Raw genomic sequence first — 23,729 nt, forward strand, 5'->3', positions numbered from 1 at the left:
TCTAGAATGCCAGGGCAGTATAAATACCCCACATGTACCCCATTTTGAAAAGAAGACACCCCCAGGTATTCCGTGAGGGGCATATTGAGTCCATGAAAGATTGAAATTTTTGTCCCAAGTTAGCGGAAAGGGAGACTTTGTGAGAAAAAAATAAATAAAATCAATTTCCGCTAACTTGTGCCAAAAAAAAAAAAATTCTATGAACTCGCCATGCCCCTCATTGAATACCTTGGGGTGTCTTCTTTCCAAAATGGGGTCACATGTGGGGTATTTATACTGCCCTGGCATTTTAGGGGCCCCAAAGCGTGAGAAGAAGTCTGGGATCCAAATGTCTAAAAATGCCCTCATAAAAGGAATGTGGGCCCCTTTGCCCACCTAGGCTGCAAAAAAGTGCCACACATGTGGTATCGCCGTATTCAGGAGAAGTTGGGAAATGTGTTTTGGGGTGTCATTTTACATATACCCATGCTGGGTGAGATAAATATCTTGGTCAAATGCCAACTTTGTATAAAAAATGGGAAAAGTTGTCTTTTGCCAAGATATTTCTCTCACCCAGCATGAGTATATGTAAAAAGACACCCCAAAACACATTGCCCAACTTCTCCTGAATACGGCGATACCACATGTGTGACACTTTTTTGCAGCCTAGGTGGGCAAAGGGGCCCACATTCCAAAGAGCACCTTTAGGATTTCACAGGTCATTTACCTACTTACCACACTTTAGGGCTCCTGGAAAATGCCAGGGCAGTATAACTACCCCACAAGTGACCCCATTTTGGAAAGAAGACACCCCAAGGTATTCCGTGAGGGGCATGGCGAGTTCCTAGAATTTTTTATTTTTTGTCACAAGTTAGTGGAAAATGATGATTTTTATTTTTTTTTTTCTTACATAGTCTCATATTCCACTAACTTGTGACAAAAAATAAAAACTTCCATGAACTCACTATGCCCATCAGCGAATACCTTGGGGTGTCTTCTTTCCAAAATGGGGTCACTTGTGGGGTAGTTATACTGCCCTGGCATTCTAGGGGCCCAAATGTGTGGTAATGAGTTTGAAATCAAATTCTGTAAAAAATGGCCAGTGAAATCCGAAAGGTGCTCTTTGGAATATGGGCCCCTTTGCCCACCTAGGCTGCAAAAAAGTGTCACACATGTGGTATCTCCGTATTCAGGAGAAGTTGGGGAATGTGTTTTGGGGTGTCATTTTACATATACCCATGCTGGGTGAGAGAAATATCTTGGTCAAATGCCAACTTTGTATAAAAAAATGGGAAAAGTTGTCTTTTGCCAAGATATTTCTCTCACCCAGCATGAGTATATGTAAAATGACACCCCAAAACACATTCCCCAACTTCTCATGAATACGGAGATACCACATGTGTGACACTTTTTTGCAGCCTAGGTGGGCAAAGGGGCCCATATTCCAAAGAGCACCTTTCGGATTTCACTGGTCATTTTTTACAGAATTTTATTTCAAACTCCTTACCACACATTTGGGCCCCTAGAATGCCAGGGCAGTATAACTACCCCACAAGTGACCCCATTTTGGAAAGAAGACACCCCAAGGTATTCGCTGATGGGCATAGTGAGTTCATGGAAGTTTTTATTTTTTGTCACTAGTTAGTGGAATATGAGACTTTGTAAAAAAAAATAAAAAAAATCATCATCTTCCGCTAACTTGTGACAAAAAATAAAAAGTTCTATGAACTCACTATACCCATCAGCGTAAACCTTAGGGTGTCTACTTTCCGAAATGGGGTCATTTGTGGGGTGTTTGTACTGTCTGGCCATTGTAGAATCTCAGGAAACATGACAGGTGCTCAGAAAGTCAGAGCTGCTTCAAAAAGCGGAAATTCACATTTTTGTACCATAGTTTGTAAACGCTATAACTTTTACCCAAACCATTTTTTTTTTACCCAAACATTTTTTTATCAAAGACATGTAGAACAATAAATTTAGAGCAAAATTTATATATGGATCTCGTTTTTTTTTGCAAAATTTTACAACTGAAAGTGAAAAATGTCATTTTTTTGCAAAAAAATAGTTAAATTTCGATTAATAACAAAAAAAGTAAAAATGTCAGCAGCAATGAAATACCACCAAATGAAAGCTCTATTAGTGAGAAGAAAAGGAGGTAAAATTCATTTGGGTGGTAAGTTGCATGACCGAGCAATAAACGGTGAAAGTAGTGTAGGTCAGAAGTGTAAAAAGTGGCCTGGTCTTTCAGGGTGTTTAAGCACTGGGGGCTGAGGTGGTTAATGTTGCTGTAGGCCTCTTGGTAGCCTCCCAGACCAGTTTTCTTCTCGTCTTTTCATCAATTTTGGAGGGACGTCCAGTTCTTGGTAATGTCACTGTTGTGCCATATTTTCTCCACTTGATGATGTCTTCACTGTGTTCCATGGTATATCTAATGCCTTGGAAATTCTTTTGTACCCTTCTCCTGACTGATACCTTTTAACAATGAGATCCCTCTGATGCTTTGGAAGCTCTCTGTGGACCATGGCTTTTGCGGTGGGATGCGAATAAGAAAATTTCTGGAAAGAAAAACTAGAGCAGCTGAACTTTATTTGGGGCTAATCAGAGGCACTTTAAATGATGGCAGGTGTATGCTGACTCCTATTTAACATGATTTTGAATGTGATTGCTTAATTCTGAACACAGCTACATCCCCAGTTACAAGAGGGCGTGCACACTTATGCAACCACTTTATTTATTTATTTTTGTTTTCCTCCCTCCACCTAAAAGATTTCAGTTTGTTTTTCAATTGAGTTGTACAGTTTATACGTCACATCAAAGGTGGAAAAAGTTCTGAAATGATTTATTTTCACATCACAGAAACATGACATTTTAACAGGGGTGTAGACTTTTTATATCCACTATATATATATATATATATATATATATATATATACACTCACCTAAAGAATTATTAGGAACACCTGTTCTATTTCTCATTAATGCAATTATCTAGTCAACCAATCACATGGCAGTTGCTTCAATGCATTTAGGGGTGTGGTCCTGGTCAAGACAATCTCCTGAACTCCAAACTGAATGTCAGAATGGGAAAGAAAGGTGATTTAAGCAATTTTGAGCGTGGCATGGTTGTTGGTGCCAGACAGGCCGGTCTGAGTATTTCACAATCTGCTCAGTTACTGGGATTTTCACGCACAACCATTTCTAGGGTTTACAAAGAATGGTGTGAAAAGGAAAAAAACAACCAGTATGCGGCAGTCCTGTGGGCAAAAATGCCTTGTGGATGCTAGAGGTCAGAGGAGAATGGGCCGACTGATTCAAGCTGATAGAAGAGCAACGTTGACTGAAATAACCACTCGTTACAACCGAGGTATGCAGCAAAGCATTTGTGAAGCCACAACACGCACAACCTTGAGGCGGATGGGCTACAACAGCAGAAGACCCCACCGGGTACCACTCATCTCCACTAGAAATAGGAAAAAGAGGCAACAATTTGCACGAGCTCACCAAAATTGGACTGTTGAAGACTGGAAAAATGTTGCCTGGTCTGATGAGTCTCGATTTCTGTTGAGACATTCAAATGGTAGAGTCCGAATTTGGCGTAAACAGAATGAGAACATGTATCCATCCTCTGATGGCTACTTCTAGCAGGATAATGCACCATGTCACAAAGCTCGAATAATTTCAAATTGGTTTCTTGAACATGACAATGAGTTCACTGTACTAAAATGGCCCCCACAGTCACCAAATCTCAACCCAATAGAGCATCTTTGGGATGTGGTGGAACGGGAGCTTCGTGCCCTGGATGTGCATCCCTCAAATCTCCATCAACTGCAAGATGCTATCCTATCAATATGGGCCAACATTTCTAAAGAATGCTATCAGCACCTTGTTGAATCAATTCCACGTAGAATTAAGGCAGTTCTGAAGTCAAAAGGGGGTCCAACACCGTATTAGTATGGTTTTCCTAATAATTCTTTAGGTGAGTGTATATATATATTTATTTTTATTATAATTTTTTTTCCCTTTGGGCTATTTTCTTCTGTAGTGGCTCATTTTTTGCAGGATGAGGTTACGGTTTGGTACTATTTTGGGGTACATTATGTCTTTTTGATCGCTTGGTATTACATGTTTTGTGATGTAAGGTGACAAAAAGTGGCTTTTTGCCAAAATTTTTATTTATTTTTTTACAGCGTTTTTCTGACAGGATAGATTGTGTGATATTTGTATAGAGCCAGTGGTTACGTACGCAGCCATACCAAATATGTCTGTTCTTTTTTTCTATTTTTTATAAATTGATATGTATATGTTAGGGTAAGGCCTCATGCACACGACCGTTGTGTGTTTTGCAGTCCGCAAACCGCGGATCCGCAAAACATGGATGGCGTCCGTGTGCGTTCCTCCATTTGCGGATCGGCACGGACAGCCTTTATTATAACTGCCTAATCTTGTCCACAAAGCGCAGACAAGAATAGGGCAGGTTATATTTTTTTTGCGGGGCCATGGAACGAAGCAACGGATGCGGACAGCACACGGAGTGCTGTCCGCATCTTTTTGCGGCCCCATTGAAGTGAATGGGTCCGCATCTGAGCCGCCAAAACTGCGGCTCAGATGCGGACCAAAACAACGGCCATGTGCATGAGGCCTAAAGGGGCTTTTTTCTGACACTTTTTTTTTTTATCCGCCAGCATTGTTTTAAAAGATACAAAATTGGCCTGGCTGTCAGTGACTGCTGAGCCACTGCACTGATAGGGATCACAGTGCTCCTGTGCCCTCCCAATCAGCATGACATACTAGTATGTCAAATTTGTGGAAAGTAACTTCCCACTGTCATGTACTAGTACATTATGTATCGGGAAGGGGTTAAGAACTGCTAGGTTAGCTAATGCATGGTATATGTACTACAGAATGGTGTATAGTGAATGCAAAAAAGGTTGTTAAACAAAGGGCTCATTTACTAAATTCTTAGTAATAGTCAATTTAAGTAAGATGCAACTAAGTAGCACAGGCCTAATAAATGTGTTACATCTGTGGTATTATGTACCAGTAATGGAACCCTAGTGCTAGTGTAGATTTCATGTATGATCTATGCTACTTTTCTGGTATAGATCCTAGTAAGTGTGTCACCTCCTTACACTAAGGCCTCATGAACACGACCGTTGTTGTGTTCCGTTCCGCAAAATGGGGTTCCGTTGTTTCGTCATCCGTTTCCGTTTTTGTTTACGTGTGTCTTCCTTTATTTTTGGAGGATCACCAGACATGAAGGAAAGTAAAAAAAAGTCTGTCAAGTTTGCCATGCAAATGATAGGAAAAAAACGGACGCGGACGCGGATGACAATCTTGTGTGCCTCCGCATTTTTTCACGGTCCCATTGACTTGAATGGGTCTGCGAACCATTTTCCGTGAAAAAAATAGGACAGGTTATATTTTTTTGACGGACTGGAACCACGGACACGGATGACAAACGGTGCATTAGCCGAGTTTTCAACGGACCCATTGAAAGTCAATTGGTCCGCAGAAAATCACGAAAAATGGAACAACGGACACGGAACACAACAACGGTCGTGTGCATGAGACCTTAGCATTACACAGTGAGAGCAGCAGATAGAGGCAAAATTGTGTTTTTGGAAAATTTTTGAACTTTTGTATGCTGGAAGAGTACAGCCTTTGTAAATTACCCCATCAACTCTAAGTAATGAGCCCAGGAACTGAAGTATTAGTAACTTTTACCCTCAGCTTTTTTTTTCCATATTCAAGAAAGTCAGATTGTTAGCATTACTTTTTTATTATCAGAAATAGGATCTTGTTTGCTTTCAACCTAATGCTTTGCTCATGATTGCTGTGAAATTCCTCGCTGGGCAGTTTGACTATTTGTGATTTAGATATGAATTATAAAGGCTTATACATAGAATACACCAAGCGGGTGCTAGACTCTTCCACAAGGGAAGTGTTTAAATTTAGCTGTTCAGTCACTGTGGTATAAAAAAAAGAAAATCTTTCATGCAGAAAATAATAAGCATTTTTTCTCTTCTTCATGAATTCTGATTTAACCAATGAAAAATGTCTTTGAAACCATTTTATTACCTCACATTTACCCCAAAATACTTTGGAGAAACCATCTGTAAAAATGTAATCAGTCTTAAACACATCAAATAGATGGTGCAATTGTGACCTAAAAAGTCATTTTTAAATCATCAAAGGGCCTTCGAAATTCAAACTGAATAGCTATAGTGAATGTTTTGCATATGGCCACAACATAAGTACAGTGCAAGCCATTAAACTGGTTAATCCCCCAATAGTCATTTATAGTGTCTTTCCAGTGAGATTGAAATAGGAACCTCTTTAAACAAAGACTGCATTGAGTTGTGTAAGGAGAAATACAGTAACTGCTCAACGGAAGTGAAAATCTATTAAATAAAAGGGCGCCTATTTGTCTACTTTAAACACATTTTCAATAGTGTAATAGTTTATTGGATGGATACTGGAACCAAAAAAGATTAAATTAACAGACATTTAGCTGCATGTTTAAAACAATATATACAGATCTTTTCACCATAATAAAGAAAAATTCAAAGTAAAAAATAAATTTAAGGACAAGCCCTGTCCATATGCCCTAGTGGAGCATTTGAATTTCACCCTTTTTGAACCACAGTGGAGGTTAGATAAATATCAATAGATCTGTTCTGGCATACTCAAGTTTATGCCCATATATTACATAAATTACATTCATACAAGCCACATTTTTCCTGTACCTGTCACTGCAGAGGAGATGCTGGCTGGTAAATCGGATAACTGCAGTAGATCCTGTATGAATAAGATTGTCTATGAGAATATATTAACTAGAGGTCAAATTAGTTTCAGGTCTGATCCTATCTAGTCAGCTGTCAGATTCTCTTCGATCTGAATAAATTCGACCCAAATCAAAAGTGTTTGAACTACTTTGAAAAGTCTTGTATAAAACTTTGGGGGTCTCCAAGGACTGTAACCCTTTTCCGATTCTTTAATGCCAAGGCAGCATTTGTAAAGGCAAAGTAACAGCAACATACTGTATATGGGTATGTGCAGGGCTGCATTTAGAGTTCATGCTACCTTAGGAACTTTAATGTCCCTCCTCCCCATTGATACCCATACAATTTAGGGAACTGACAACAGAGAACTCACTGCAGCTTGACCAATCAGCTTAACACTTACAGTAGCACCACAGTGCAGAGGAGAGGGAGGAAAATCATTGCTATTTCTCCTCCACCTCTGCCTTGTTGATGCTGCAGCCAGGGCTGATTCTAGGTTTTCTGCAACCTAAGGTAAAAATTTAAATGGCACCTTTCACCCCCGGCTAAATTTTAAATCCAATTTATCCCCCCAGCCATTAAAATTCAGCAGTAAATACCTCTTACATCCAGTGAGGTCTCCTCCTCTAGTGCACACTATCTCTTTCCTCATCTTCTCCATTTGGTCCAGACCTCCATGATTTATTTCAGTCATGTCTCGTCTCTTCAGAGTTTACCACACAAACATCTTAGGGTCCTCATTTTACCATCATCCTCCTCCTCCTCATTCCCCAATAGTGTGATCCTGCTGCAGTACTCCCAGTCCTGTGCCCGCTGTGCTCCCCAATGTCACAAACACTATTTTGCAGAAATAATAGTGTCTTACAGATAGTCCCACATAGTAATAGCACTCCTCAAAGTCCCACCAATTAGAGATGAGAGAACCACTCAACAGTCATTTCAGGTCCAGTTCGCTGAATTTTTTTTAAAAAAGTTTGGTTCGGATCCGAATAGATTTGGGCCGAACTGAAGTTGCTCCAATTGCCCTGGAAGTTGGTATATAACACCCATATAGTCTCCTAGGACTAGAGTTCACCCCTCTTCCCCAAGCTCTGGAATGCAATGACAGCAATAATAAATGATGACTGAGTGACACTGACATACAGTACATAGCTGTTGATAATTGTGGCAGATGCTTTATGTTCATGGTGGTGGCAGTAGGGAATTATCAGCAAGGAGCAGCAGCAGCCATATGGAATATGTTGGCAGAAAGGCAGCAGCATGATAGAGGCAGCAGCAGCCTTCCAGAAGATGATGATGGAAGATGGTGGCAGCAGCCTTCCATAGCAGTGGAGGTAGCAGAAAGCTGAACATCATGTGATGTTAGGCAGGCCACAGCAGTGGCTTGATAATGGAGGTGGCATGATTGAGGCAGGCAGGCAGCAACAATGACCAGATGGGGCACCTCCAGCAAGGCCAGATCTATTCATCAGCCTTAGCTGGAGGAGTGTGAAAATTGTCCTAAATTCTGGAGTTCCTTTGGACTAAAGTGATGTTTTAGACCCTGTTGGAGGACAACTTGGTCTGTTTGGGTGCCACAACGCCCCCGGAAGTGCTGAAAACCCTGGGCAAGAAAGAAGAAAGAGAGCATGCTGTGCCAGTTTGGGCCACTGTTCTAGTCTGCCTGCCCAGAAATCCATGGGGTCAGGAAACAGGGTATGTACTAGAGACTGGCCATATTTTAGTTAGGCCTGAACCTGAGTGTTGAGTCATGAACTGTCTGCTGGCTGACTGGCCTCAGTCTTGTATGAAACGTGGAAAAAGTGCTCCATCATGTTGCGGAGACTGAAAAGGTTTCTGCTGCTTTTGGCGACTCTGAGGGGGGCGGGAGGGGGCTTCTCTTTCAGACACGCAGGCCACAGGTGTCTGCTTGCTGTAAACTGTGGCAAATTGTGTACACAGTGTTTCCTGGTAATAACATGATTTGTCCTCCCTTTCTTTGAGAATAAAAAATTCCCCCATTTTGCCTTGATAGCAAGGGTCTAAAAGCATGGCTGTTCAGTAATCCTCAGACTGCTCGACGTCACCAAACTATCCGTCACTGCGTAAGCAGGCGAGTCTACAGGTCACCATTCTGGCCAGTGTACCCAAGGTGCCAGTTTTTTCCACTTCCGTCCTGCACTGAGACGATTAGGTGTCGTGACCGGAGTTGTTCTCATCCTCAGCATCCTCTTTCTCCTTCAACTCCTCTTCCTCCTCCTTAAGTGGAAGCACCTCCTGCCCCCATGGAAGTTTCTCATTGCGGGTCCCCAAGAGCCACAGGGCAGACAGCAAGATATCTTAGCTGTTCTTCCTCCTCCTCCTTCTTCACCTGTTGCACAAGCATCAGCGTCTCTTCAAAAGTACATATGAGGTATATGAGAAAAAACTGCAGGATGAGCTGCCACTGCTTGACCTGGAAACAACACATACTCCCTGCTGAGTATATTTGTCTTGTCATAAGACTGTAAAACCAATAGAGGGTGTTATTCATAACTCAATAGCGCCATCTATTGGATTGGTTTTCATAGTCTTATGACAGCTGAAAAACAAGGCAGATTCTGCTCATTTGCATGTCTTTCCCATATGCACATGTTTATGCAAATTCGTTTTTACATGACAAAACTGTATAGAAAGGTTATTGAATATTACGTTAGGACAATCGGAAAACTTTTTGTCGCCCTAATGATATTGATCTAAGTGTGCAGGTCCACCCAAGCCATCCAACAGATGCAAAATAACTTTAAGGTTTACTGGTTCTCAGTCAGATGAGAGCTACTTTGGAGTAGCTCATAATGCACAAGACTGCCATTGTAAGGTATGCTGTCTGTTATCGGTCTCATGGATAGATGGATGGCTTGTACATACCTGGCTTTTGGCATATAGCCTTTGTGTGGTTATCTATTGTATGTCGAACATAATTGGAGTCTAAAATGCATCCAGCTATCCTCTTAATGCTGTTGCCAAACCAATTTGATGGGGTTTCCATCAATTTCTAACCTTTTTTTATGAACCAGACACCCTCTTCTCTTCCGAGCAAGGGGTGCCTGGGGTTCGCCCATTGACTTCCATTATAATGAATTGTATTCGAGCACCCAAATTATTCGGCCGAGCACTCGAGTCTGCCGAGCATAGCAAACAGGTATTCCGCCGAGCATACTCGCTCATCACTATTGATTACCTCAGTCATGTGACTAGTAATATCGCTATGTTACTGGTCACATGGTGATGATGTCAACTAAGGTCCTTTCTCCTAAGAAAATCACAGCTCTTACTCTCTCACAGTTCGCTGCCTGGAGTACCCGCGCGCAGACAGGCATGGCAGCACCCCTCTGTGTAGCTGATAGCCTGACACCCGCGGTGGATCCCCCCCCCCACCAGGCATGCCACTCGATGTAATTGAATTTGTGGGCAGTGGGCAGTGGCCAGCGGGGCTCAAGAGGCAGCTGCCCCTTTTGTCCCACATTAAAGACGGCCCTGATGATAGGAAGGAGGGGTAGAGTGAGCGACTCTGTTCCCTGCTTCTGTGGAGGAAAGGACTATGTCCATGGAGGAGGTGGAGGAGGCAGATAAGTGCTTTCTGTTGAGGTCAGCTGCATGATATGGTGGGACGTGGTCAAAATGACCCAACTATGTTGCTGGAGTGCGGCCTCTCCACTGCCACAATAAACATTGACCCAGTGGGCAGTGAAAGGCATATATTGTCCCTGCCTATAACAGCTGCTTCAGTTGTCCATGGTGGAGTGCAGCTTGCTGCACAGCGAGTATAGCAAAGAGTGACCTGTATTCTCCGCCACGTGAAAATGCAAGGCACTACTACAATGGTATGGCAGCGACTGCACCACCAGCAATGTGGCCAGGTGGGGGTTCAGCTTGTAGACTAGCTAATTGCTGGTGGAGTAATGTTTTTTCATGGACACACATTCCATTATAGATGTCTCATTATAGAGCTGAAGACAAGAAGGAGTCTTAGCAGGAATAGAAGAAGAAGATGATGATCATGACAAAGATTCCATATTGCTTGGGGATGCAGGTTGGCTACCACAAAGAGGACCAGGCGGACGCTGAGAGACTTGTTCTGATTGGGAATGCCAGCCAGTTGTATTTTCCCCAAAAATTCGGTGATGCTGCCTCATGCGCTGCAATAAACCTCTGGTAGCTATTATTGTGTTTGAACAGACATGGTTTATTTTAATCCTGAAGATCTTGCACACCACTGTAGTTTTGTATGTCTGCCTTTTGGAGAAATAGCGCCGTATGGAAGTTGCTCGGACAGAGCTACAGGCAGCCAAGCTGGGCTTAGCTCTGGTACCTTTTGGGCCTAACCCACCCAGTGTCAGTGGCATCTCCAGATCCCGAAGTGGTCCTGGCTGTTTGGGAGGTGGCCTCTGCTCTTTATTACTGTCGCCCCTATCCTTTACTGATGTTGCCTCTGTCACGGATGATCTGCGAGAATATTGAACCGTCCTCCCAATGTTATCAATATCACTATCCCTTATTGATCAATGGGCCTATTAAACAGTCCTTATTTCCATAGGGGCCCCCAGAGCTTACAATCTTATTACTCAGAGCGTCTCCTTCTATGTACCCAGAGAACAAAAGGGTCCTTTTGTTCCAGTCAGTCAATAGAGGCCAGCATGCTTCAGACTGTCTGTCACAGCTAAAACTGGAAATGGACCGAATGCTAACTTCATTACGGCGTCCTCTACACTTAACTGATCAAATGGTGGCTATTCGTCTGCATCCCTGGTAAATAAGAAGTGTGAAGTCAGTTTCCTGAAAGGGAAGTTACCTGGGTGAAACTATAGACAGTCAGGCACCGCGATCTGAGATATGATTTTTACCCTTTTTAAGAGAGAACATGCATCTTACGGACATAAAAATTACGTCATCTTGTCCCTCAGAATTCACTGGACATTTACATATGACAAACATTAGTCTAGGAGATGCCCAGGTAAAGTTATGGCATTACCCCATCATAAAACAGGTTAAAATAGTCATATTTGATATCCCTGAACTCCATATTTTGTGGGGAATGTGAATCTGTGCTCGTTACTTATGTACAGCGGAGACATCCCGAGATATGGCACATACCATATTTCAGAACTGGCATTCATCTCAGAAATACAGCCTGCCCAGCAGGCGGACTCTCAATTCCCCGCCTTGAGTCTGGGATCCTTATAACAAGGGCCTAGAATCTGCTAAAGGAGTTCTCCACTTTTAACAAAACCTGAAGAGGGCCTCAGCCAGAGAACTCGTGGGCTGTAGGCATATTCGGATTATTACACTGGACAAAGCTTTCTTGGACTTTATCCCTGCAACGGACTATTTCACCAACGGACATCTTTTCTGCGGAAAATAAGTATTTTCTTTCTTTTCTCCCTTTTTGTTTATTGGACTATACTTTCCTTGATTATTGTTTTAATAATTACTGTACATCTTCATAATTTGTATTGTGTATATATATATATAATAAATGACCTCCAAGTAATTTCTCTAGCCATATGCCTGCTTTCAAACATTGCAAAAACTTACCCTAGCCTCTCCGAAGAGAAAGCTACTCGGTTCTGTTATCTAGATAGTGGGTTCCTTGCTCCCATAAATTGCAAGGTGGTGGCAGTTAAACTACCCTGTGTGTGGTTCCGGTCCGGTTGCTCCCACGCTTACTTGCAGTCAATCGACGGTCCAATCCCTGCGTTTTCAGCCTATCGACTGTACGGACTCAAGTTAGACTGTCGGTGTGCTGAAAGTGGCTGGGAGGCCTGTTTGCGGATTGACCACTAGGGGCGTTGTGACGGTTTCGTGACGTATTGTGGCCGCGGCGGTCGCAGTTCGTCACAGCCTCCTCCTCCTCAGCACCCTGATCTGGCTCCCAGGTCCTGTCCAGCACACAATCGTCATCAGAGTTCCACCCTCTCTGCTGCTTTTATCAGACTGTGAAATATCATGGTGGGCTTCTGGGCCTCCCTCTCCTGCTCTGCATTTTCCCTAACTTTCAATGTCAATGCCCCTACCGCTAATTTTGTGGATACAGGTGCCACTATTACAACTACCATCAACACAGGTATGCATGGGGTGCCCAGCCTCCTCAAATTCCTCCTCAGGGCAGCCCAAATGGTGATGGCTCTCACACAATTCGTCAACAGGCAGACTTTCCTGACTATCTTCTGTAGGGCATAGTGCGGTTTTCTTGACACTTCTTAGGAAAAAGAATGGCGCCCCACTAGGAAGAGTCAGTGACGACTGAGATGACTCCACTGAAAGCCTTCTCTGGGGCTAGAAGGAAGAGCAAGAGGAACACTGTGAACCCTGGCTCCCTGGACCGGTGACGGCCCCCTATCACCTCTATGTCATCCTGCTGTGACTGTGAAGTGAGCCATCCAATTTCATCCTCTTCTTCTTCAACAGTAGTGTTACGCCTATCCATAGCCAGCAGGGACAACTGAGGCCTACTACTACTACTTCTGGCAGGATAACTGGTGATGCTCCTACCCATATTCCGGCTCTGGGTCTTTCATTTGGAACCATTCCATAGCCCTGACATTTTTGGGCGTCTAAAATAATGTGCACTACCCTGTGTATTGTAGTTGAAATAATGTATATATGCTGGTTTGAATATAATCAATAGCAGCTTTGCTGAACTTTGTTGCCGAACATCCAGCTTTTGAGGTTTGCAGCAGCTGCAGTTCTGCTAGAAGGCACAGCGGCTTCAGCTCCTCACTCCTTCCCCCCTGGCTGTCAGCTTCCCTGTTTTTCCCTATTCTACACAGACATTTCTTCTTCTGTGTAATCCTAGCCTTTCCCTTTACTCTGCCTGGCAGTAGAATACATGCTTGATTGATTTCTGACTGACCCTGATGGTTTTTTCACTCTCCCTGACTCCCTAAGATATTTTCTCTGTCATACACAGTAAGACCCAACCACCCTCATGAAAAATAGCAAACTTTAGACCGGATCCAACCGAGCCCCCAGTAAAAAAAAAGGTCCCCTATTGTGTCCCCAGTGGTAATAAGGCTCTCTATAGAACCCCCAATAGTAATAAGGTCCCCTACAGTGCCCTCACTAATAATAATATTAGTACCTCTTTAGACCTCCCCATAAAAATGAAATACTCCTATAGACCCCCTATAGTGTCCGTAGTAGTTGTAATGGTCCCTACAGTATCCTCAGTATTTATAATGCCCCCTATAGAACCCTCTACTATTTATAATTACCCCTCTGGAGTGCCCTTAATATTTATAATGCCTCCCTGCAAAGCCTCCAGCATTTATAATGCCCCTTCCAGTGCATCCATTACTTGTAATGCAGGTTTGCAGTGACCCCTGTAGTGCCCCCAGAAATTATAATGTCCCTGCCCCTCCAAGATTCAGTCCCATGTATATAACATCACTCCTGCACCTGAAACATACAGGCCCATGTAAGAATTATCACACCCTCTCTCCAGCCTCCTCTAACATACAGTCCCATGTAAGAAACATCACTCCGCTCCCTTCAGCCCTCTCTAACATACAGTACCATGTAGATAACATAATTCCCCTGCCTTCAGCCCTTCCAACATGTAGTCCCAGGTTAGGTCAGATTCTAGGTTAGGTCAGATTATATCAGACTCATCTTATGCAACCGAACATCCGAGTTCCAACAGGGATAGTCTCATCACAAACGATACTTCTGCGGAGGTTAGAGTATCGTGCACATAGTGAAGATCCACCAAAGATTAAATCTTTTAAAAGGTTTTATTATACTCACAAAAGAGATGAATAAACACTCATTGAACAAACATCCACATTCAAGGATCCGCCCGACCCAGGTTTCGTCTAATTCGCTTCGTCAGGGGCAATAGTTACAGTGGAACTGCCTGCCGGATGCGGAAATCCGTATACAAATGCATTGAAACACTGGATCCGTCTCTCCAGTGTCATCTGGAAAAACGGATCTGGCATTTATTTTTTTGGCATTTTTAAAAGTCTACGCATGCGCATACCGGGAAACCAGATCTGGTTTTCCGGAACACTTGCTACCGGATCCGGCATTAATACATTTCAATGCATCCAGCATTCTGGCAAGTGTTCCGGAATTTTGGCTGGAGAAAATACTGCAGCATGCTGCAGTATTTTCTCCTGCCAAATACCGTAAGAGTGACTAAACTGAAGACATCCTGATGCATACTGAACTGAATGCTTTCCATTCAGAAAGCATTAGGATAAAACTGAAGTGTTTTTTACAGTATTGAGCCCCTGTGACAGAACTCGATACCGGAAAACTTTAACGCAAGTGTGAAAGTACCCTAAAACAGGAGTCGTCCCAACAACAGGCAACAGGAGTCGTCCCAGAAGATTGGAAATTAGCAAATGTTGTGCCCATTCACAAGAAAGGTAGTAGGGAGGAATCGGACAACTATAGGCCAGTAAGCCTGACATCAATAGTGGGGAAATTAATGGAAACCATACTTAAGGAGAGGATTGTGGAACATCTAAAATCCCATGGATTGAAAGATGAAAAACAGCATGGGTTTACTTCAGGGAGATCATGTCAAACTAATCTTATTGATTTTTTTGATTGGGTGACTAAAACAATAGATGGCGGAGGTGCAGTAGACATCGCTTAGGGTATTTTCACACTTGCGGCAGGACGGATCCGACAGGCTGTTCACCATGTCGGATCCGTCCTGCGGCTGTTTCGCCGTGCCCCCGGGCCGCCGCTCCGTCCCCATTGACTATAATGGGGATGGGGGCGGAGCTCCGGCGCAGCACGGCGGTGCACGGCTTAAGGTCGCCGGACTAAAATTACTGCATGTCAGGTTTTTTAGTCCGGCGGCTTTCTCCGTGCACCGCCGTGCTGCGCCGGAGCTCCGCCCCCATCCCCATTATAGTCAATGGGGACGGAGCGGGGGCACGGCGAACAGCCACAGGACGGATCCGACATGGTAAACAGCATGTCGGATCCGTCCTGCCGCAAGTGTGAAACTAGCCTTATCTAGACTTCAGTAAGGCTTTTGATACAGTCCCACACAGAAGGCTTATCAATAAATTGCAGTCTTTGGGTTTGGACTCCCATATTGTTGAATGGATTAGGCAGTGGCTGAGGGACAGGCGACAGAGGGTTGTAGTCAATGGAGAATATTCAGACCAAAGTCTTGTTACCAGTGGGGTACCTCAGGGATCTGTTCTGGGACCCATATTGTTTAATATCTTTATCAGCGAAATTGCAGAAGGCCTCGATGGTAAGGTGTGTCTTTTTGCTGATGACACAAAGATTTGTAACAGGGTTGATGTTCCTGGAGGGATACACCAAATGGAAAAAGATTTAGGAAAACCAGAGGAATGGTCAAAAATCTGGCAACTAAAATTTTTTGTGGATAACTGCAAAATAATGCACCTGGGGCGTAAAAACCCAAGAGCAGAATATACAATCAGTGATACAGTCCTAACCTCAGTATCTGAGCAAAGGGATTTAGGGGTCATTATTTCAGAAGACTTAAAGGTAGGCAGACAATATCATAGAGCAGCAGGAAATGCTAGCAGAATGCTTGGGTGTATAGGGAGAGGAATTACCAGTAGAAAGAGGGAGGTGCTCATGCCGCTCTACAGAGCACTAGTGAGACCTCATTTGGAGTATTGTGCTCAGTACTGGAGACCATATCTCCAGAAGGATATTGATACTTTGGAGAGAGTTCAGAGAAGAGCTACTAAACTGGTACATGGATTGCAGAATAAAACTTACCAGGAAAGATTAAAGGACCTTAACATGTATAGCTTGGAAGAAAGACAAGACAGAGGGGATATGATAGAAACCTTTAAATACATAAAGGGAATCAACAAGGTAAAAGAGGAGAGAATATTTAAAAGAAGAAAAACTGCTACAAGAGGACATCGTTTTAAATTAGAGGGGGGAAAGGTTTAAAAGTAATATCAGGAAGTATTACTTTACTGAGAGAGTAGTGGGTGCATGGAATAGCCTTCCTGCAGTAGTGGTAGCTGCAAATACAGTGAAGGAGTTTAAGCATGCATGGGATAGGCATAAGGCCATCCTTCATATAAGATAGGGCCAGGGGCTATCCATAGTACTCAGTATATTGCGCAGACTAGATGGGCCAAATGGTTCTTATCTGCCGACACATTCTATGTTTCTATGTTTCTATAAAACACAATGCACTGTTATGCCTTAAAAAAAAAACTGTCCAAAAATGATCCCTTATGGGGGCAGATGCCTGCTTCTGTTACATAGAGCCTGGTATTAAAATAAGCAATGGCTTGTTTAAGACAAGCAGTCCAAAAGTTCTCCTTTATGTGAAGCAGCAACAGGTTTGCTGTTATTTTAACTGATCATTTAACAACTTGGAAAGTGAAGAAACAATGTCTTTCTCTGGTAGCAGTTTCAGGTTTATTATACTGTGCAGTGTAAGGTTCTGAGCAGCAGCAGTACAGTATGGAGCATGATGGACAACTCAGGAGTTCAGCAGCTACAATGCTTTGCAAAATTATTCATCCCCCTTGACTTTTTTCGTATTTTGTTACATTACAGCCTTAAGTTCAATGTTTTGTTAATCTGAAATTTATCTGATGGACCAGAACACAATAGTCTAAGTTGGTGAAGTGAAATGAGAAAAGAATATAAATGAACTATTGTTTAGAAATGGAAAACAGAAAATTGGCATGTGCGTATGTATTCACCCCCTTAAGGAAGCCCATAGAAAGCTCTGGTGTAACTAATTACCTTCAGAAGTCACATGATTAGTGAAATGATGTCTACTTGTGTGCAATCTAAGTGTCACATGATCTGTCATTACATATACACACCTTTTTTGAAAGGCCCCAGAGAGTGCAACACCTAAGAAAGAGGCATCACTAGCCAAACACTGCCATGCAGACCAAGGAACTCTCCAAACAAGTAAGGGACAATGTTGTTGAGAAGTACAAGTCAGGGTTAGGTTATAAAAAAAATATCCAAATCTTTGATGATCCCCAGGAGCACCATCAAATCTATCATAACCAAATGGAAAGAACATGGCGCAACAACAAACCTGCCAAGAGACGGACGCTCACCAAAACTCACGGACCGGGCAAGGAGAGGAAGCACAGAGACCTAAGGTAACCCTGGAGGAGCTGCAGAGTTCCACAGCAGAGACTGGAGTATCTGTACATAGGACGACAATAAGCCGTACGCTCCATAGAGTTGGGCTTTATGGCAGAGTGGCCAGAAGAAAGCCAATACATTCAGCTAAAAACAAAAAGGCACGTTGTGAGTTTGCGAAAAGGCATGTGGGAGACTCCCAAAATGTATGGAGGAAGGTGCTCTGGTCTGATAAGACTAAAATTGAACTTTTCGGCCATCAAAGAAAACGCTATGTCTGGCGCAAACCCAACACATCACATCACCCAAAGAACACCATCACCCATCCATGTAGGGATGTTTTACAGCAGCCTGGACTGGGAAACTGGTCAAAGTTGAGGCAAAGATGGATGGTGCTAATAAAGGGATATTCTTGAGCAAAACCTGTACCACTCTGTGCGTGATTTGAGGCTAGGACGGAAGTTCACCTTCCAGCAGTACAATGACCTCAAACACACGGCTAAAGCAACACTTGAGTGGTTTAAGGAGAAACATGTAAATGTGTGGGAATGGCCTAGTCAAAGCCCATATCTCAATCCAATAGAAAATCTGTGGTCAGACTTAAAGATTGCTTTTCTCAAGCGCAAACCATCCAACTTGAAGGAGCTGGAGCAGTTTTGCAAGAAGGAATGGGCAAAAATCCCAGTGGTAAGCTCATAGAGACTTATCCAAAGCGACTTGGAGCTGTGATTGCCGCAAAAGGTGGCTCTACAAAGTATTGACTTTAGAGGGGTGAATAATTATGCACATTGACGTTTTCTGTTATTTTGTCCTATTTGTTGTTTGCTTTACAATAAAAAAAATATAAAAAAAATCTTCAAAGTTGTGGGCATGTTCTGTAAATTAAATGATGCAAATCCTCAAACAATCCATGTTAATTCCAGGTTGTGAGGCACCAAAATACGAAACAAATCAAGGGGGTGAATAGTTTTGCAAGGCACAGCGGTGGTAGTGGCAACAGCAGCATATGATGGATAAGGCAAGTTATGTGCTGTTTTCTAGGGGTAGTAGTAAAAGTTATTGTTGGGCGTGGATATTCGAATCACAAATTTTCATTGCGAATATTGCCACTAGGATAATTTGCGAAGATTTATTCGTATTCGCGAATATTCTAGATTTTTTTTCATCTGAACCCATGATCCCTCCCTGCTTCTTGCTGGTGGGCCAATGAGAAGGCTGCAATGACTATGTCTGAGCTTAGAAACATCCCAAGCAACCAATAGGAAAGTTGCTTACCCCTTGCTATATAAGAACTTCTCCAGCAGCCACTTTCTGCAGTTTTTTGCAGTTCTGAGACAGCAGTTTCATTGCTGTGCTCTGTGCTTTCCTGTGTCATTACATTAGATAGTTAGCTTATATACAAGTGAAACTCGAAATATTCGAATATCGTACAAAAGTCCATTTATTTCAGTAATGCAAATTAAAAGAAATTGCATTAATGCAGCTTAAAATTAGAATTTTACGAAAAGGTTCAATATTCTAGGCTCAAAGTGTCACACTCTAGTCAGATAATTAATCCGTACCCCCTGAGCAAAGGGTACCTCAAAACTGAGACTTTGGGGGTTTTATAAACTGTAAGCCATAATCATCCATACTATAACAAATAAAGGCTTGAAATATCTCACTTTGCATGTAATGAGTCTATGTCATATATTAGTTTCACCTTTTAAGTTGCATTACTGAAATAAATGAACTTTGCACGATATTCAAATTTTTCGAGTTTCACCTGTATATAATACAGATAGTTAGTGGGAGATAGTCAGTGTAGGTTAGATCGTGATATAGTGTAGCTGATAGGTTCTGCTGTCCATACAGATATGCTACAGACATAGTGTGTTGATGTCACAAGTTTACAACAATACTTAGTGCACCAATCAGTAATATGTAATCAGACCTGCTAAAATGTGAAGTTGCACATATTGCACCAAGATATGCGCATCATTAATTGCCTATTTGTGCAATCGCGAATATATTGGAGCACTCTATCTGCATATAAAGCTATTGTAATGTTCTGCCATGTGTGGGGATTTGCTCTGATAGACAGAGTAAGCAGACGCAGTACAGAGGCAAAAACCAGTTGGTAAAGCAAAACTTCCGTTTTTATTCACACATGAGGCAAAAACAAAATGACAGTTCGCAGTCTTGGTGTTAGTTCACACAATGGAAAGTCCAAGGAACAAAACAATCATCTTGTTAGCAGTTTTTTCACCAGCGGTCCACAACAGGCTTTAGGGGGCCTGTTTCCCAGCATGCGGCTCTCAGCCCTCCAGCACGGCACAATCAAAAGTGGGGATTATTATTTCTCTGCTGAAAGGTGATGCTCAGTCCTGGGCCTTTTTTATCTACCGATTGGTTCCCAATCCCTCTGATCGGTGGATGAATTTTTCAGGGCCCTGGGCCTTATTTATGATGTCCCAGACCGGGTTTCTCTGGCCGAATCTAAGCTGGTTAGTTTGAGTTAGGGAGAACATTCTGCAGAGTCATATTGCTCTGAATTTAGGAGATGGGCAACTGATTCGGAGTGGAATGACCCAGCACTCCGTAGTCAATTCCGTCAAGGGCTGTCTGAGAGACTAAGACACCCTGGATTCCACGAAAACCCTGATTCTTTGTAGGTGGCTATGTCCCTGGCCGTACGGATTGATTGACGCCTGAGAGAGAGGTGCAAGGTCACTCGGGATGCACTACCATATGGGGAGACAGCCTCTTCTGTCCCGCGGGGTACAGAGACACTCAAGCTCGTGTATCGTGATGAGCCTATGCAATTGGGACAGGTCTCTTCATGCCCTGGTAATAGGAACTTTGTTTCTTCTGTGGTAAAGCAAGACATTTCAGTAATTAGACTGATTTCTGTATAGGCAACTGTCTCGGCACGTCACTTTCTGTGGTATCCACTAAGATGTTACCCCCGTTTCTTTCTGATTTTTCTGACTTCTTCACTGAGGGTGGAGATCAGGAGTTACCCCCTCACCGAGAGTATGATTGTCCGGTCAATCTTATTCCCGGAGCTAAGTTGCCAAAGTCTCAGTTGAATAATCTTTCCCAACCCGAAATAGTAGCTATGCGAGAGTATATTACCAAACAGACATATTAGACCATCTAAGTCACCAGTGGCTGCCAGCTTCTTTTTTGTTAAAAAAAAAAAATGGTACCCTTAGATTGTGTTTAGACTTCCGGGAGCTAAATCGTATATCTGTCCGTGTTCCTTATCCCCTTCCCTTGATCCCGGATTTATTCGATCAGATTGTCGGAGGCAAGGTGTTTTCAAAGTTGGATTTAAGAGGGGCTTATAATCTGATAAGAATCAGGGAAGGGGACGAATGGAAGACTGACTTTAATACCCCTGAGGGCCACTTCGAGAACTTAGTCATGCCCTTTGGGTTGACTAATACCTCGGCAGTCTTTCAGCAGTTTATCAATGACCTTTTTTTGGTGGGGAGGTTTGTTGTTATTTACCTCGATGACATACTAATTTACTCGCCCGATATGGAAACTCATCAGGATCTTTTAAGACAAGTATTACTGATCCTCCGGGAGAATAAGTTATATGCTAAGTTAGAAAAATGTGTGTTTGCTGTTCAGGAGCTGCAGTTCCTGGGTTACCAGCTTTCTTCCTCAGGTTTTCGTATGGATCCCAAAAAGGTCCGTGCTGTATTGGACTAAGATCGACCTGAGAATCAGAAAGCGCTGATGCGGTTTTTGGGGTTTACTAATTACTACAGAAAATTTATCCTGAATTATTCTACTGTTGTCAAGCCTTTGACCGATATGACCAAGAAAGGTGTGGATTTCTCAGTCTGGTCTGAAGAGGCATTACATGCTTTTTCTGCAATAAAGAAATGTTTCGCTTCTGCTCCCATTCTGGTGCAACCTGATGTGTCTCAGCCTTTCATTGTGGAGGTTGACGCGTCAGAAGTGGGAGTCGGAACAGTTTTGTCACAGGGTCCTTCTCCTGGCAAATGCCGCCCTTGTGCTTTTTAAAAAAAAAAAACTCTCTTCTGCCGAAAGAAATTATGATGTTGGTAATAGAGAGTTGCTGGCCGTTAAATTGGCCTTTGAAGAATGGCTTCATTGGTTAGAAGGAACGATTTCATCCCATTACGGTAATTACTGATCATAAGAATCTGTCTTACCTGCAATCGTCGAAGCGTCTGAACCCAAGGCAGGCTAGATGGTCATTGTTTTTTTACCAGATTTTATTTTGTGGTCACTTATCGCCCTGGGGTCAAAAACGTCAAGGCAGATGCTTTGTCGTGTAGCTTTCTTGGGGGGGGGGGGGGATTCGGAGGATCCTGCTCCAATTTTGGCTGATGGGGTGGTGGTTTCTGCCCTGTATCCCGAACTTGAGGTGGAGGAGTTGGAAGCTCAAGGTGAGGCACCTGATTCCTGTCCTCTAGGGAGGTTGTTTGTTCCTTCTGGTCTTCGGCACAAGGTTTTCAAGGAACATCATGATACTGTCCTTGCGGGACACCCTGGGAGCAGATCCACTGTGGATCTTGTTTCCCAGAGATTCTGGTGGCCAGGTTTACATAAAGGTATAGAGGGTTATGTGGCAGCCTGTGAGACCTGTGCACATGCCAAGGTGACTCATACTCTGCCTTCAGGATCTCTTCTTTCTTTGTCCATCCCATCCCGCCCCTGGACGCATTTGTCTATGGACTTCATCACTGATTTGCCTAGTTCCTCTGGGAAGACGGTGGTTTTGGTGGTGGGTGACTGCTTCAGTAAGATGGCGCACTTTATACCATTATCAGGTTTGCCCAATGCCAAGACTCTCGCTCAAGTGTTTATTGATAACATCGTTAAATTACATGGCATTCTCTTTGATGTGGTGTCTGATAGGGGGACGCAATTGTTTCAAGGTTCTGGAGGGCATTCTGTACTCGTCTGGGAGTTCAGTTGTCCTTCTCTTCGGCTTTCCACCCTTAATCGAACGGAAAAACTGAGCGCGCTAACCAGAATCTGGAGACTTATTTGAGGTGTTTTGTCTCACAGAATCAGGAAGTGTGGTCTTGATTTTTGTCTTTAGTTGAGTTTGCCTTAAAGGGACACTGACAGGCCCTATAAACATATTTAGGTATTCCTATGCAGTCATAGATCTATTTAAGTGTATTCCAATGATATAAGAGTACCCCCTGTCCGCATTGTAAACCATGTAAAAACAACTTTATATTGATCTGTCAATCACATTTCTTTATGCCCAAGGGGCGTTCTTTCACATTTCTTTATGCCCAAGGGGCGTTTTTTCTCCTACCTTCGTGCCCAGCCGCGCCTCAACTGTCGATTCCTAGCGCCGCCCAGCTCATTATTATTCACTGCGCTGGGCGGCTCTTACATTCCCCGATCCTGTCACCCGAGAGAAGAGCGCTGGATTCAATTACAGGCTTGTGAGAGTGCCGGCGCATGCGCAGATGGTCCGATTGAGGCCGATGCCCATAAGTATCTATCGGGCATGCGCGGGAACTGACAGGATCGGGGAATGTAAGAGCCACCCAGCGCAGTGAATAATAATGAGCTGCGCAGCGCTAGGAATCGACAGTTGAGGCGCGGCTGGGCATGAAGGTAGGAGAAAAAACACCCCTTGGGCATAAAGAAATGTGAAAAAACGCCCCTTGGGCATAAAGAAATGTGATTGACAGATCAATATAAAGTTGTTTTTACATGGTTTACAATGTGGACCGGGGGTACATTTTTATCATTGGAATACACTTTAATAGATCTATGACTGCATAGGAATAACTAAATATGTTTATAGGGCCTGTCAGTGTCCCTTTAAATAACCGTAGACAGGAGTCCAGTGATAAGTCACCATTTTTGGGTGCATATGGGTTTCACCCTCAG

General features: G+C 43.1%; 1 long non-coding RNA gene across 1 annotated transcript; it reads right to left on the bottom strand.

Annotated features, from left to right (window-relative positions):
* Positions 1-12,501: 12,501 nt before the first annotated feature.
* On the bottom strand, positions 12,502-22,560 carry LOC120993521. The gene is made up of 3 exons (XR_005777294.1): positions 22,549-22,560; positions 20,112-20,114; positions 12,502-12,621 (listed from the first exon to the last, which is right to left on the bottom strand). It is a non-coding gene; the product is annotated as an uncharacterized LOC120993521 (long non-coding RNA).
* Positions 22,561-23,729: the final 1,169 nt, after the last annotated feature.

Source organism: Bufo bufo, chromosome 3, assembly GCF_905171765.1.
Source record: "Bufo bufo chromosome 3, aBufBuf1.1, whole genome shotgun sequence".
NCBI lineage: Eukaryota > Metazoa > Chordata > Amphibia > Anura > Bufonidae > Bufo > Bufo bufo.